The sequence below is a fragment of the Martes martes genome, assembly GCF_963455335.1.
Source record: "Martes martes genome assembly, chromosome: 10".
Taxonomy (NCBI): domain Eukaryota; kingdom Metazoa; phylum Chordata; class Mammalia; order Carnivora; family Mustelidae; genus Martes; species Martes martes.
Window position 1 is genome coordinate 67,879,315 of NC_137898.1, and position 12,634 is coordinate 67,891,948.

Consider the following 12,634-nt stretch of genomic DNA (forward strand, 5'->3'; position numbering starts at 1 on the left):
TGAATGTGAGCGCCTCAAATCTCCCATCATGCATCAGTAAAGATGGTTAAGCCACGATGAATATGGAAGAGATAGGGCAAGCTTCCTTACCCAGATCACCTCTCACAGAAAGAGTGTTTAGGAGGTGATTTCGGGTACTACTGAGACCAAAGCGTGCCTGAGAATTTCTCCCCTGTCACTCCGGCTCTTCAATTTAATGAACACCCTCGCTTTCTCTCTGTCTCTGGCGAGAGGTTTATAGGTGTTCACGTATTTTCATCACATCCTATGCTCCCATGATTGATGCTCTTAGAATAAATGATCTGCCTCCCAGTCACTAATTGCCTGCGTTTCAGGAATTTCTTCTGTGGTCACAGAAAAGTCAATGAGTCATCACTCACCCCCACCTCAGCGTCCTTCCAAGGCAAAATTGAAGGAGCAAGGCCAGAGCAATAGTATTTTATCGACAGGTTTATGCAAGCAAAGACAATGAAGCTTCTAACTGACCTAAGAAATAAGAATCGTGAAGAAAGTAACACTCATGGTCCATATCCAGCATATCTGATATCTGGTGGGAATCAGTGTTTAACGTCTCCTTCCTCCGTAAAATAAATTTAACTTCAATAATAATCATGAAATAAAACAATCGGGATGATAAAACAAAAAATGCAAACAATAAAAATGTTCTTTTTTGGCACAATGTATATCCACGCATGTCCTCAAAATTAAAACTGAAATAATTAAAGTAGAAAAGGGAGCAAGTATGGGTTAACACTTCCTATTTATGTCAGCTACTTTAAAAGAGAGGGTTGTAAACATGTAAAGAAATGCTTTCTGGAGACTGAACTGTACAACGTTCCAAGAATGATTGGCACAGAGAAGGAGGGAACTGGACTAACTCAAGCTCTGTTTCTTCGTCCTTCAGTCACAGTCATATCCATTTTTATTCTGAATCTACTGTTCAAAGGCAGAAATACGCACCTGAAATGGACTAACACAATTCCACGTGGTTTCGAATTTACTGTCCAAACCCACATGTGTAGCTAAGTTCATGTGTGTCACGGGACCATGGGATACTTGGAAGTTCTCCAAATTAATTTCCACATAAGTTACAATTTTTAATGAAGGATAAGTAACAAAAATGTACTAGATGATGCATATATATATATATATATATGTGCATATTGAAATTATTCAAACTCCACAGCAGCCACAGTGGGTTTTTTTTTCTTTTTTCAGGGACAAATATGTTGTAACTGACATTGTTTGGAATTATTTTTTTATGGTGACAATAAAAAGCAAACCAATTTCTAGACAGCTTTATTACTGCTTATAAATTCTCCGCAGACAGCAGACAGCTGCTTACACATCAACACCCCCCCCTTGTTACATCACTGTTATTTGGTTACTGTGTTTAGATCCCTGCTCTGTCCACAAACCATGCTACATATTCTAAATATGCTACTTCATTTAACCCTTACAAAAATCCATTAGATGAATTAATACACTGAGGATGTTGCCAAGCACACAGTAGGAACTCAAGGAACCTTAGTTCTCATCTTCATCATCATCACCCATCCCCCTTAATCACTTGAAGCCAAGGCACAGAGAGGCTAAGTAATTTACTTAGTGTGACCCAGCTAGTAAAGAGCAGAACCTGAATGTGAATTCCAATCTGCCTGACTTCAAAAGTGAATTCTGAACTAAACATGTTCAGTCTGGGTATTGTATAGCAGAAAGTAAAGTTGCCTGCCTTCCACAGGTTTGAATAGATCCTGGATTCAGTAAGTCCCAAACACTTCTGTTCAGTTAATTCCTTCTCACACTAGTTTTTCATAATATCTGACATTCAGCCATTCATCTTTCTTTTCAGTTTTTTAATTTTTTATGTAAGTTTCATTTTATTTTAATTTAATATTCTATTTTATCTTCATTCCAGTTGGCTAATATACAGTGTTATATTAGTTTCGGGTGTACAATATAATAATTCAACGCTTCCATACATCACCCAGTGCTCATCACAAGAGCCCACCTTAATCGCCCATCGCCTATTTCACCCATCCTCCACCCCCTCCCCTCTGGTAACCATCAGTTTGTTCTCTATAGCTAAGAGTCTGTTTCTTGGTTTGTCTCTCTCTCTCTCTTACTTTTTTTCCCCTTTTGATTATTTGTTTTGTCTTTCCAGTTTTAAGTAACAGGCAGAGCATTTGTTGGAGTTGAAATATTTCTGCGATCATTGGATAAATGTGTGTCCCACCCATAGGCTGACAGCTGCAAAAGGGCAGAGTGGGACCACATCTGCTTTGTTCCCAGAGTGTTCCCAGCACGGAGCAGGGTCCTAGAACATTATAGGCATCAAAAATGCATAAGTTGGGGGCACCTGGATGGCTCAGTGGATTAAAGCCTCTGCCTTCGACTCAGGTCATGATCCCAGGGTCCTGGGATCGAGCCCCACATTGGGCTCTCTGCTCGGCAGGGAGCCTGATTCCCTTCCTCTCTCTCTCTGCCTGCTTCTCTGCCTACTTGTGATCTCTGTCAAATAAATAAATAAATAAATAAATAAATCTAAAAAAAATGCATAAGTTGCACGAATAAAGAATGAATGCAAGAGCGTTTTCAAGTGTATTTTCAGATTAAACGGGGTCCTCACAACAGGACGGTGAGGTGGATGCTATTTTGCTTATTCATAAATGAAAAAAATGAAGATTGAAAAATGAAACTTCCAAGATTCTTCACTTGAAGAATCTTGTTATTTCCCTTAATTTCAGACCCCTTTGACCTTCCTTCACACCCGCCTGGAAACCTGCAGTAACCCAGCACGTGCCTCCTTGGTTTCTGTATGTTTAACTCCTATTTCCCTTGCATGTGATCCCAGCTACACTGTGAGCCCTGCAAGGGCTGGGACCGGGTCTTGCTGTCTGTTGCAACCTCAGCACTTAGAACAATGTTTTATGTATGTATTATATGTAACACATTGTGTATCTAAAATACATGTGTAATATGAACAGGGATATACACGATAAGTGATAGCCTGAATCTAAGTCGGCCTTCTGTCCTCCATGTGTTCTGGGACAAGTCCCTCAAACTCTCTGAGCCCCGTTTACTCATAGGTAAAATGGAGATAATCATACCTCCTTGTGAAGTTTCCGTAAGGATTAACAAGGCTAGGATACCTAGAATAGATCCTGACACCTAATTAGAGCCCAAAAGATGATGAATGCTTGTCTTCCCTGCCCTGTTCAGCTGCAGGCACAGAGGCCCTTGTGACCTACCTCTAGTCGCGGTGAGAGGAGGCCGTAACACTTACAGATAGTTTGGCCTAACTAGGGTAGGACCCACAGAGGTATTTAAGGACCACAGTTCACATAGTAATTAAGACTGCCCCTTCGCCTCCTGGGACCCAGAAGGAATGAGTATTGTCACTGTAAGCACTTACTCAGAGATTCAAGTTCTGAACACTTTCTCCTCAGAGGAAGAGACACGAGCTGGGGCCACCGGTTTGTGGGGTTCAAGGCACAATGAGCTCAATGCCACATACCATAGGAGCACAAAGCCCTTGAGCCCTGGGGAGAGAAGTGGGGCTTTCATCTCCTAGTCTCCACTGCTTCCCCTTCTAGGCACCTGGTTTTCCATACTTCTCTCTACTTGACACCACTTTTGCCAGAATGGAAGCTTTCCTCTTCTCTAAGTTCACAAGGATACCTCCCCACACCTGTGTCTATGTAGGCTGCTTGCCTTAGCAGGAGATCTGGTGGGGAAGAGGGGGTTACACAACACAGCACAGAAGCAGCCCCCAGTGGAATGGTCAGCATCTTCTTACCACCCTCGAGGCCCTTCGCGCAGAACCTCAAGGACCCTTCAGCTCACTTGCTTCCAGTCTCTCTAGTCTCAACTCCTTCCTCCTCCTTTCTTTGCCCCCTCCCTCACCCCAACAGCTGTCCTCATCTCATTCCCTACCCCCAGAATCTCCATATGTTTCTTCCTTTAATCCAAAACTATAGAACCAAAGTTTTCAAGTCACTAGAATGAACAAAACACCTGCCCCTGAGTAGCGCCTGCTCTCTTTACAGGTATAGTGAATATATAAACAGCAAATTATTTTCAAGGGCACATTTCATAAACATCATAGCCTCCTTAGTTGCAGCAGCTCTGAGACTCTACCTTGACCAGTTTCTTATCAATAGCCTCGAGGTGCTTCTAGCCACCCCTCCCTCCTGGCAGGGTCCAAACACTGGCATTTAAGTCTCCAGTACTAATGTACCCCTTACTCAGAGGATCCATGAGCTTCAACTCAATACAGCATTTATAAATTGCCAGGTACTGTCAAAGGAGATGCAGAGACTATTAAGCAACATTGCCGCTCTTAAAGAACCTGCATTCTAGCAAGATAGGTATGTACACAGCTGGACTGGATACAATTTGCTTTCAGTCAGTTTTATGTGTCAGTTACCACAACCTCATTTCTTTCCTAGACACAGTTCTGAAGTTTGTTTTATTTCTTTTCTAGCCAGTCTCCATGCTTCTCACTCCCTTTCATGATGAGGCTAGCTACCTTGAGACTAGCTAAAAGAAAAGGCTTGAGTGGGAAAAAAACAAAAACAAAAAACAAAACAAAACAAAAAACCCCACCCTTAATCTGATATTTGTTTAATGTCTTTAATTTTATGTGCCTTGTAATCCAAATTTTCCCAGCCACATCTTCCTCTATTACATAGAACCGATTGGCTTCCATGGACCTCTGAAGCAAAAGCAAGAACAAGAAGTAAACTTCTACTGTGTCGAACCATTGCATGCCTGGGTGAGTTACACACTATGACATGCCTAGCCAGCACGTGCTAGTTTTAAAACTACCTGCAATACAAGACAGAATGAAGTAAATGCTAGGTAGTGATATAAGTCACATGCTTTGAAGAGCACAGTTGACGAAATGATATTTTCTGCTTAGTATTTATTGTTTAGTTTATCAGATTTTTATCCTGGCAATAACACCGCTGAATATATTTTCTCCCCTTTGTATAGCTCAGGAGAGTGAGATTCGAAAAATGAAGGAATTTGTGCAGCATTAAGTTAGCATAAAGTTAGCAAAGCTGACTTTAAGTGGAAATAGGATACAAATTTAAGTGCTGCTTTAAAACCCATAGTCTTTTCATGACACTATGTTACCCATTGGAGTGGAGGTCCAAGGTGACTTGATGTGGAGCTAGTAAATGAACTGTGCCTGAGACAATGAACAGGCTATAAAACCCATTATCAGAGGCAGTCTAAGGTATTTCACTGATATCACATTGTTATGCAAATAAGCTTTGGATAAGTGACCCAGAGTTATGTCATAGTGGCTACAAAAACTGGAAGCAAACCTTATTTAATTCATAAAGCCACTTTCTGGAGAGATAATTAATATTCTTGAGTGGAGCATGCATTTGTCCTCTTCTTCCGGGTACGCAAGTCATTGGGAGGATGAGCCCATCCACCATCTGTCTGGGTAAGTGATAACTGCCAAAATCCGGGGGCTGAAGCTCTTAGCAGAGTGAGGATGCTAGTATCAGCAGTTGGCTTGAGCCTCCTCGTACAGAACACACTAATTAAGAGAACTAATTAGGCTTCCGCTAGATCCCAGTGGGGTTCATTAAAGGAAAATCTTGTAAAATATTTCATCCCAGAACATGTATTTGGATAATCCAGAAGAGTGATTTAATTAAAGGATTAAAACTCATTGAAGTAGATTCCAGAATGGAACCGTTTCTGTCAAAACAACATGGAGATCACTATCTCAGGGTTTAAAAAAAAAAAAGACAAGACCAGTGTCCTCTGCCTTCCTTTTTAATGGGCAGATGGCTGCAGTTATTCATTTCTTAAGGTTCAAGCGTATAAGATTAATTTTCATTGAGTCTTTCCTGCCATGATTAAACCACATCAATAATAAAGATCTCAATTCCTCCTCCCAGTATTGCCAAACTGTGAAGTCACTGGGGACCTGGACCGTCCCACAAAATTCTTGTTCAAGGTCACCCTTGCACTGGAGCTTGGTGTGTCCCCTTCCAAACTGTGAGCCAAACACAAATGATGTCACATAAAATGAATGCCAACCCAGCACCTGGTATATTTTGGTATAACCCAGAATCGAAAATGCTCCAAGTGATGGAAGAATACACTTGAAATTTGCATGAGTCCTATAGACCGCCAAGCTTCAAATTCTGCTATGAGTGAGGATGGGGTCATAGTAACGATCAGAATCCAAACTCCGCTCTTGCCCGCCAAGACTTGTGTATGCGAACCTCAACTTCTACAAAATAATTTCAGAATCTAAGAATTCCTGAGACATGTCTAACCTGTGCCCTGGAGCAAAGCCAAGCTACCCCCGTATGAGTGCCTCCGTGTCGCTCCTCTTCCCACCCCTCTTCTCCACTTTCCAAAAACTGGGACCCAGAACCAATGGTGACTAAATGAGGAAACAAACTGAAATAGCAGACACCACACTTACTCGAACTTGCTCCTCCCAACCAGCCACACAAGCCTTCCTGGTGGGGTCTCCTTTATCCAGAACTTCCCCCCTTCAAGGCGAGGTCCTTTTTAGGCCTCCCCAGACCCTCAGGCAAACTGGCTTCTCAAGAGCCAGGCATCTCCCAGATAGCAGACGACTTTCTCAGACTAGTCCAGACCCACATTCCTTTCACACATTCACACACGTACCCTACCTACATATCATTTATCAGAGCCCCCTCCAGTTTATTTATTGTGTAGTTAATTTTTTTTTAAAGATTTTATTTCTTTATTTGACAGACATAGATCACAAGTAGGCAGAGAGGCAGGCAGAGAGAGAGAGGGGAGGAGGCAGGCTCCCCACTGAGCAGAGAGCCCGATGCGGGGCTCGATGCGGGGCTCGATCCCAGGACTCTGGGATCATGACCTGAGCCGAAGGCAGAGGCTTTAACCCACTGAGCCACCCAGGCGCCCCTATTGTGTAGTTAATTAATTAAACAATGTGTCCCAGGGCACCTGGCTGGCTCAGGCAGTAGAACATGTGACTCTTGACCTCAGGGTTGTAAGTTTGAGCCCCACACTGGGTGTAGAGATTACCTAAAAATAAAGTTGTTGTTGTTTTTTTAAGAATTTTTTTTTTAAAAATGACAGAAAGAGAGATCACAAGTAGCCAGAGAGGCAAGCAGAGAGAGAGGGGGAAGCAGGCTCCCCGCCGAGCAGAGAGCCCAAGCTCGATCCCAGGACCCTGTGATCATGACCTGAGCCGAAGGCAGAGGCTTAACACACTGAGCCACCCAGGTGCCCCCATTTTTGTTTTCTGGGTTTTTTTAAAGCATCTATACTAGACTATAATCTCCAGGGAGGAACTGACCCTGCCCATTTCGCTCACCACTGCATCTCCCACTACCCAGCACAGAGCCTAGCAAACACAGAAGTCACTCAGCAAACAGTTATTGGGTGAAAAGGCTCAGTCTTGGAATGCTTCCTTTTTCCTTTCCCCTTGCCTGGCTTGTAACCGCCTATGCTGTAGAAGACTAGTGAGTGTGGCCAGGAATTACTGTAAAGAGGAAGGGATTCCCCTGCTGCTAGAAAATGGAGCTTCTGCTTAAATTATTAGGCATTGTCACCTCCAATGTGCCAAGCATCTTCTAAGCATATTCTCTCATTCAATCCTCATACTAACACATAACACTGTGCGGTAGATCTTACTATTATTTATATTTTATGGAAGAGAGGACCAAAACAGAGATGTTAAGTAGTTTGCTTAAATGGTAAGAACTAGCAAGTGCTCACCCAAAGAACAAATAATCCAATCAAGAAATGGACAGAGGACATGAGCAGACATTTCTGTGAAGAAGACATCCAGGTGGCCAACAGACCCATGAAAAAGTGCTCCACATCACTCGGCATCAGCGAAATACAAATCAAAACCACAATGAGATACCACCTCACACCAGTCAGAATGGCTAAAATTAAAAAGTCAGGATATGACAGATGCTGGCAACGATGCGGAGAAAGGGGAAACCTCCTACACTGTTGGTGGGAATGCAAGCTGGTGCAACCACTCTGGAAAACAGCATGGAGGTTCCTCAAAAAGTTGAAAATAGAGCTACCTTATAACCCAGCAATTGCACTACTGGGTATTTACCCTAAAGATACAAACGTAGTGATCCGAAGGGGCACATGCATCCGAATGTGCACAATAGCCAAACTGGGGAAAGAACCTAGATGTCCATCAACAGATGAATGGATAAAGAAGACGTGGTATATATATATAATGGAATACCAAGCAGCCATCAAAAGAAATGAAATCTTGCCATTTGCAATGACGTGGATGGAACTAGAGGGTATTATGCTGAGCAAAATAAGTCAATCAGAGGAAGACAATTATCATACGATCTCCCTGATATGAGGAAGTTGAGAGGCAACGTGGGGTGTTTGGGGGGTAGGAAAGGAATAAATGAAACAAGATGGGATCGGGAGGGAGACAAACCGTAAGAGACTCTCAATGTCACAAAACAAACTGAGGGTCACAGGGTGGGGGAGGGGGGTAGGGAGAGGGGGGTGGGGTTATGGACATTGGGGAGGGCGTGTGATATGGTGAGTGCTGTGAAGTGTGTAAACCTGGCGATTCACAGACCTGTACCCCTGGGGCTAATAATACATTATATGTTTATTTAAAAAATTAAAAAATTAATAATAATAATTTAAAAAGAGACTCTTAATCTCACAAAACAAACTGAGGGTTGCCAGGGGGAGGGGGTAGGGAGAGGGTAGTGGGGTTATGGACATTGGGGAGGGTACCTGTACGCCTGGGGCTAATAATACATTATATATTTATAAAAAAACAAAGAACTAGCAAGTGCTGGGGCAGGTAGAGCCACTAAGCCTTGATATGAACGTTCTGCTGTGGAATGGTTGCCCTAGGTCTATGTGGCCACACCTGCATTGCCCCTGCTGGACAAGCCTATGCAGAACAAAAACTGAGGTCAGGGGGCCCCTGGGTGGCTCAGCTGGTTAAACATCTGCCTTTTGGCTCAGGTCATGATCTCAGGATCTTGGGACTTGAGCCCTGCATCAGGCTCACTGGGGTCCTGAGCAGGGAGCCTGCTTCTCCCTCTTCCTCTGTCCCTCACCCTGCTTCGTGCATGTGCGCTCTCTCTCGCTCTCTCTCAAATAAATAAAATCTTTTTTTTTAATTGAAGTCCGTTTTTTGGGAATTTTAATGGTGCAAAGATCCTTGGTTTTCTTAGACCCAAGACTAGGAGAAATGGTCATGGTAGTGACTCCCACACAAACCCCAGCATGGCCCCGGAGGGATTCCCTAACCGTCACAGTGGAGATGCCCAGTGACAATGCACGGTCTCCCACACCGCCTGTCAGTAGAAGCCACAGTGATGGCCCACCAGGGGTTGGCAGAGGGGAGACCAGTTGAACCAGCGACTGCCTTTGCTAATCAATGCTACACAGCTAGGCATGAATTCCCAGACTGCCATATCCATCTGCATCAAACCGCAGATGGACAAAAAGCATAGAGGATCATACATGGGAAGTTTTATGAGCCTGACCTACAAGGGAAACATACTGTTTCCACCCACATTCCACCACCTAAAACTCGGTCACATGAACACATCTAATGGCAAGCCAGGAGTGGAAAGCGTAACTTTGGAGCAGTTGAGGCCAGCAGAGCTTCCCAGTGAGCACCCAGCACGGCTCTGCAGTCTGGTCTACCAGCAGAGAAGGTGGAGAACTACAACAGTTTCCGTTTGGCTGTTGCCAGGGTGGACAAATTTTAAGAGAGGAAGAAAACAAATCTGTTCCTGTTACCTCCGTGCCAATGAAGCTACCGACAAAAAATGGAGTCACTCACCAGTGTTGCCACTAGATGGCACTTTAAGCCTTTGGATTCCCCAAGTTTCCATCTGGGATGCTTTTCAGTGAAGCAGGATAAAAAGATTATCCAGTCCTCCGAACAGAGATATAAATGGCCTTATTCTTCCTGGCCTCACCCAAAGAGTGGGTCTGGGCCTGCCTTCTCCTGAGAAAGATTAGCAACCAAGAGTAAAGAGAAGGCAGTGCTGTTAAGCAGGATGTAGAAGACGTCTGCAGGAGGCAGAGACATCGAGCCCTCCAGGCCTGGCCAGAGTTCCAGGGCTGCCCTGAATGCTCAGGGCATGTCACCTCACACTAACTCCATTGCCTCATCTGTGAAGTGAAGACTATAACATTACTGGGTAGTGTAATGCAGGTTCTTGGCTTTTCAAACACTTTCACGAACACCCTCTACCTTGTCCCCACATCCCACCAAGGTCAGCATTAGGCATTACTGGTCCCACTCTGCAGTCGGGGAAACCAAGGGACTACAGTGAAAATTAACTTGCCCAAGATCAAAAGGCATTGGGGGCAGATGCAGAACTTGTGGCCTCTTCCACTGCGTTCTGTAAATCACGGCCAACGCTTTGACTCCCTTGCCCTTTACTACCACATAAGAAAGTAAGCAGGACAAGTAAGGTCATTACTGTATTCTCTTCAGAGAGGAAAAAACTGAGCTTCAGGGGGCTTTAATCAACCTGCCCATTTTGGCAGGGCTATAACTATAATTCACATTTCCAGATTTCCTCATAAAAGAGGCTTGTTTAAACCTTAACACAAAAGACTACTATTGGCCAAAAGGGCTGATTCTCTGCACTCGCTGCCACACTGAGTATAAATATTTATGTTCTTCTTCGATGTTTAGAAAAGACCTTTTTCCTCTCTTCCATCAGATATGACCCTGTAATTTTGGCCAATGTCAAGATTAGCCCTGCCTCTTACGTGCTTTAGTTGGAGCTTTTGTCAACTATGTGAATACAAAAAAAAGGAAAACAAGAAAGCTGTTAACAGCGGCTGAGGAAAAAGCAGGTAATAGAACAGGCAGCCAGGCTTCCACTGTCTCTCTGAGAAGCATGTGGCACAGAGCAGTGGTTCTCAAACTGAGCTCCAACCGTGGCCCAGCTGCCCCCACCACCTCAGCGAGTGTCAGTGGAGCTGGGCTGTTTTTCAAGCCCTCCCCTCAACCCAGGTGGTTCTGAAGATCAGCCAGGTTGGAGGACCATTCTACTCTCCAAGGCAAGTTCACAATTTGTTCCTATGTTTGAAACTTTTCCCTTAGCCAAAAGGAAATAAAAATCTCACTCAGAAGAAATGATGGAGGCCTCGCAGACCCCGCCACCCCAGAACCCCTCACACCACCCACCCCAGTCAACCCCACTGTATTCTTTGATATCCGCCTTGGTCAGCGAGCCCTTGGGCCGTGTCTCCTTGGAGCTGTTTGCAGACAAAGTTCCAAAGACAGCAGAGAACTTTTGCGCTCTGAACACTGAGGAGAAAGGATTTGGTTCTAAAGGTTCCTGCTTTCACAGGATGATTCTGGGGTTTCTATGCCAGGGTGGTGTCTTCACGGCCATTAACGGCCCTGGAGGCAAGTCCATCTATGGGGAGAAAATTGGTGATGAGAATTTCATCCTGAAGCATATGGCTCCTGGCATCTTGTCCACGGCAACTGCTGGGCCCAGCACAACCAGCTCCCAGGTTTTCATCCACACAGCCGACACCGAGGGTTGGGTGGCAAGCGTATGGTCTTGGGTAAAGTGAAAGAGAGTGAATATTGTGCAAGGCATGGAGCGCTTTGGGTGCAGGAACCTCGAGACCAGTGAGAAGATCGCCGTCACTAACTGTGGACAAACCTGATGCATTTGACTTGTGTTTTACCTTAACAAGCAGACCATTCCTTCTGCGGCTCAGGAGGGCACCCTCACCCCCATCTGCTCGAAATATCCCATGGTCCTGGTGCTCTCCCTGCACCTCTATGGGTCCCACTTTCTCCTTACTCCCCTCGAAGTCCAGCTGCGCTGCAGAATTAAGTTTATGATTATGAAATAAAAACTAAACAAAAAAGAAAGAAAGGAAGGAAGGAAGGAAGAAAGAAGGGAAGAAAGAAAGAAAGAAAGAAAGAAAGAAAGAAAGAAAGAGAGAGAGAAAGAAAGAAAGAAAGAAAGAAAGAAAGAAAGAAAGAAAGAAAGAATAGGAAGGAAGGAAGGAAGGAGAAATAAAATTGAACTGACCTAAAACTCAGCTACAATTATTAGTGGTAGAGCAGGGAAACCACTGAATAGCCAACAGGACTTGGACCTTCCTCAGACTCCAGATGAAATAGAGAAAAGTTCACAGCTAAAGAGGGGATTGCGTTCTCTGACTACAGGATTTTCAGATCCTACTAATAGTTACCGGTGCCTCGCATGTGACAGACACTATGCTGGAGACTGTTGGTATTTTAGTTTGTCTTACGACCACCATGCGGGGACAGCGGTGTTCCCATTTGATAAATGATGAGAACACACTCTCAAAAATGGTCAAGGGCCTGACTCACTCCGTGCTTATGAGTAACAGGGTTGTTTACCTCCAAGTGTTAGAAATAACAACACTCACCCTTGCCTGGCCCTTTGCCAGTAGCCATATCTGTGATGTCTAGTCATCATACCGACCTTGGAAAGCAAGGAATGTTCATACTCCTCCTCTCCAGGTGAGAAAACCAACACTTGGGAAAGTCCCGTTCCTCTTCCAGTGGCATCCCTGGGGAAAGACAGCCGCAGAGTTCGGCACAGGTCAGCCCGGTCTGTGCCGAGCGGGGGGTGGC

General features: G+C 44.4%; 1 pseudogene across 1 annotated transcript; it reads left to right on the forward strand.

Annotated features, from left to right (window-relative positions):
* Window positions 1–5,393: 5,393 nt before the first annotated feature.
* LOC308350908 (peptidyl-prolyl cis-trans isomerase A-like) lies at window positions 5,394–11,688 on the forward strand (annotated as a pseudogene). Its single transcript has 2 exons — window positions 5,394–5,461; window positions 11,111–11,688. The product of its transcript is annotated as a peptidyl-prolyl cis-trans isomerase A-like (transcript).
* The last annotated feature ends 946 nt before the right edge of the window (window positions 11,689–12,634 follow it).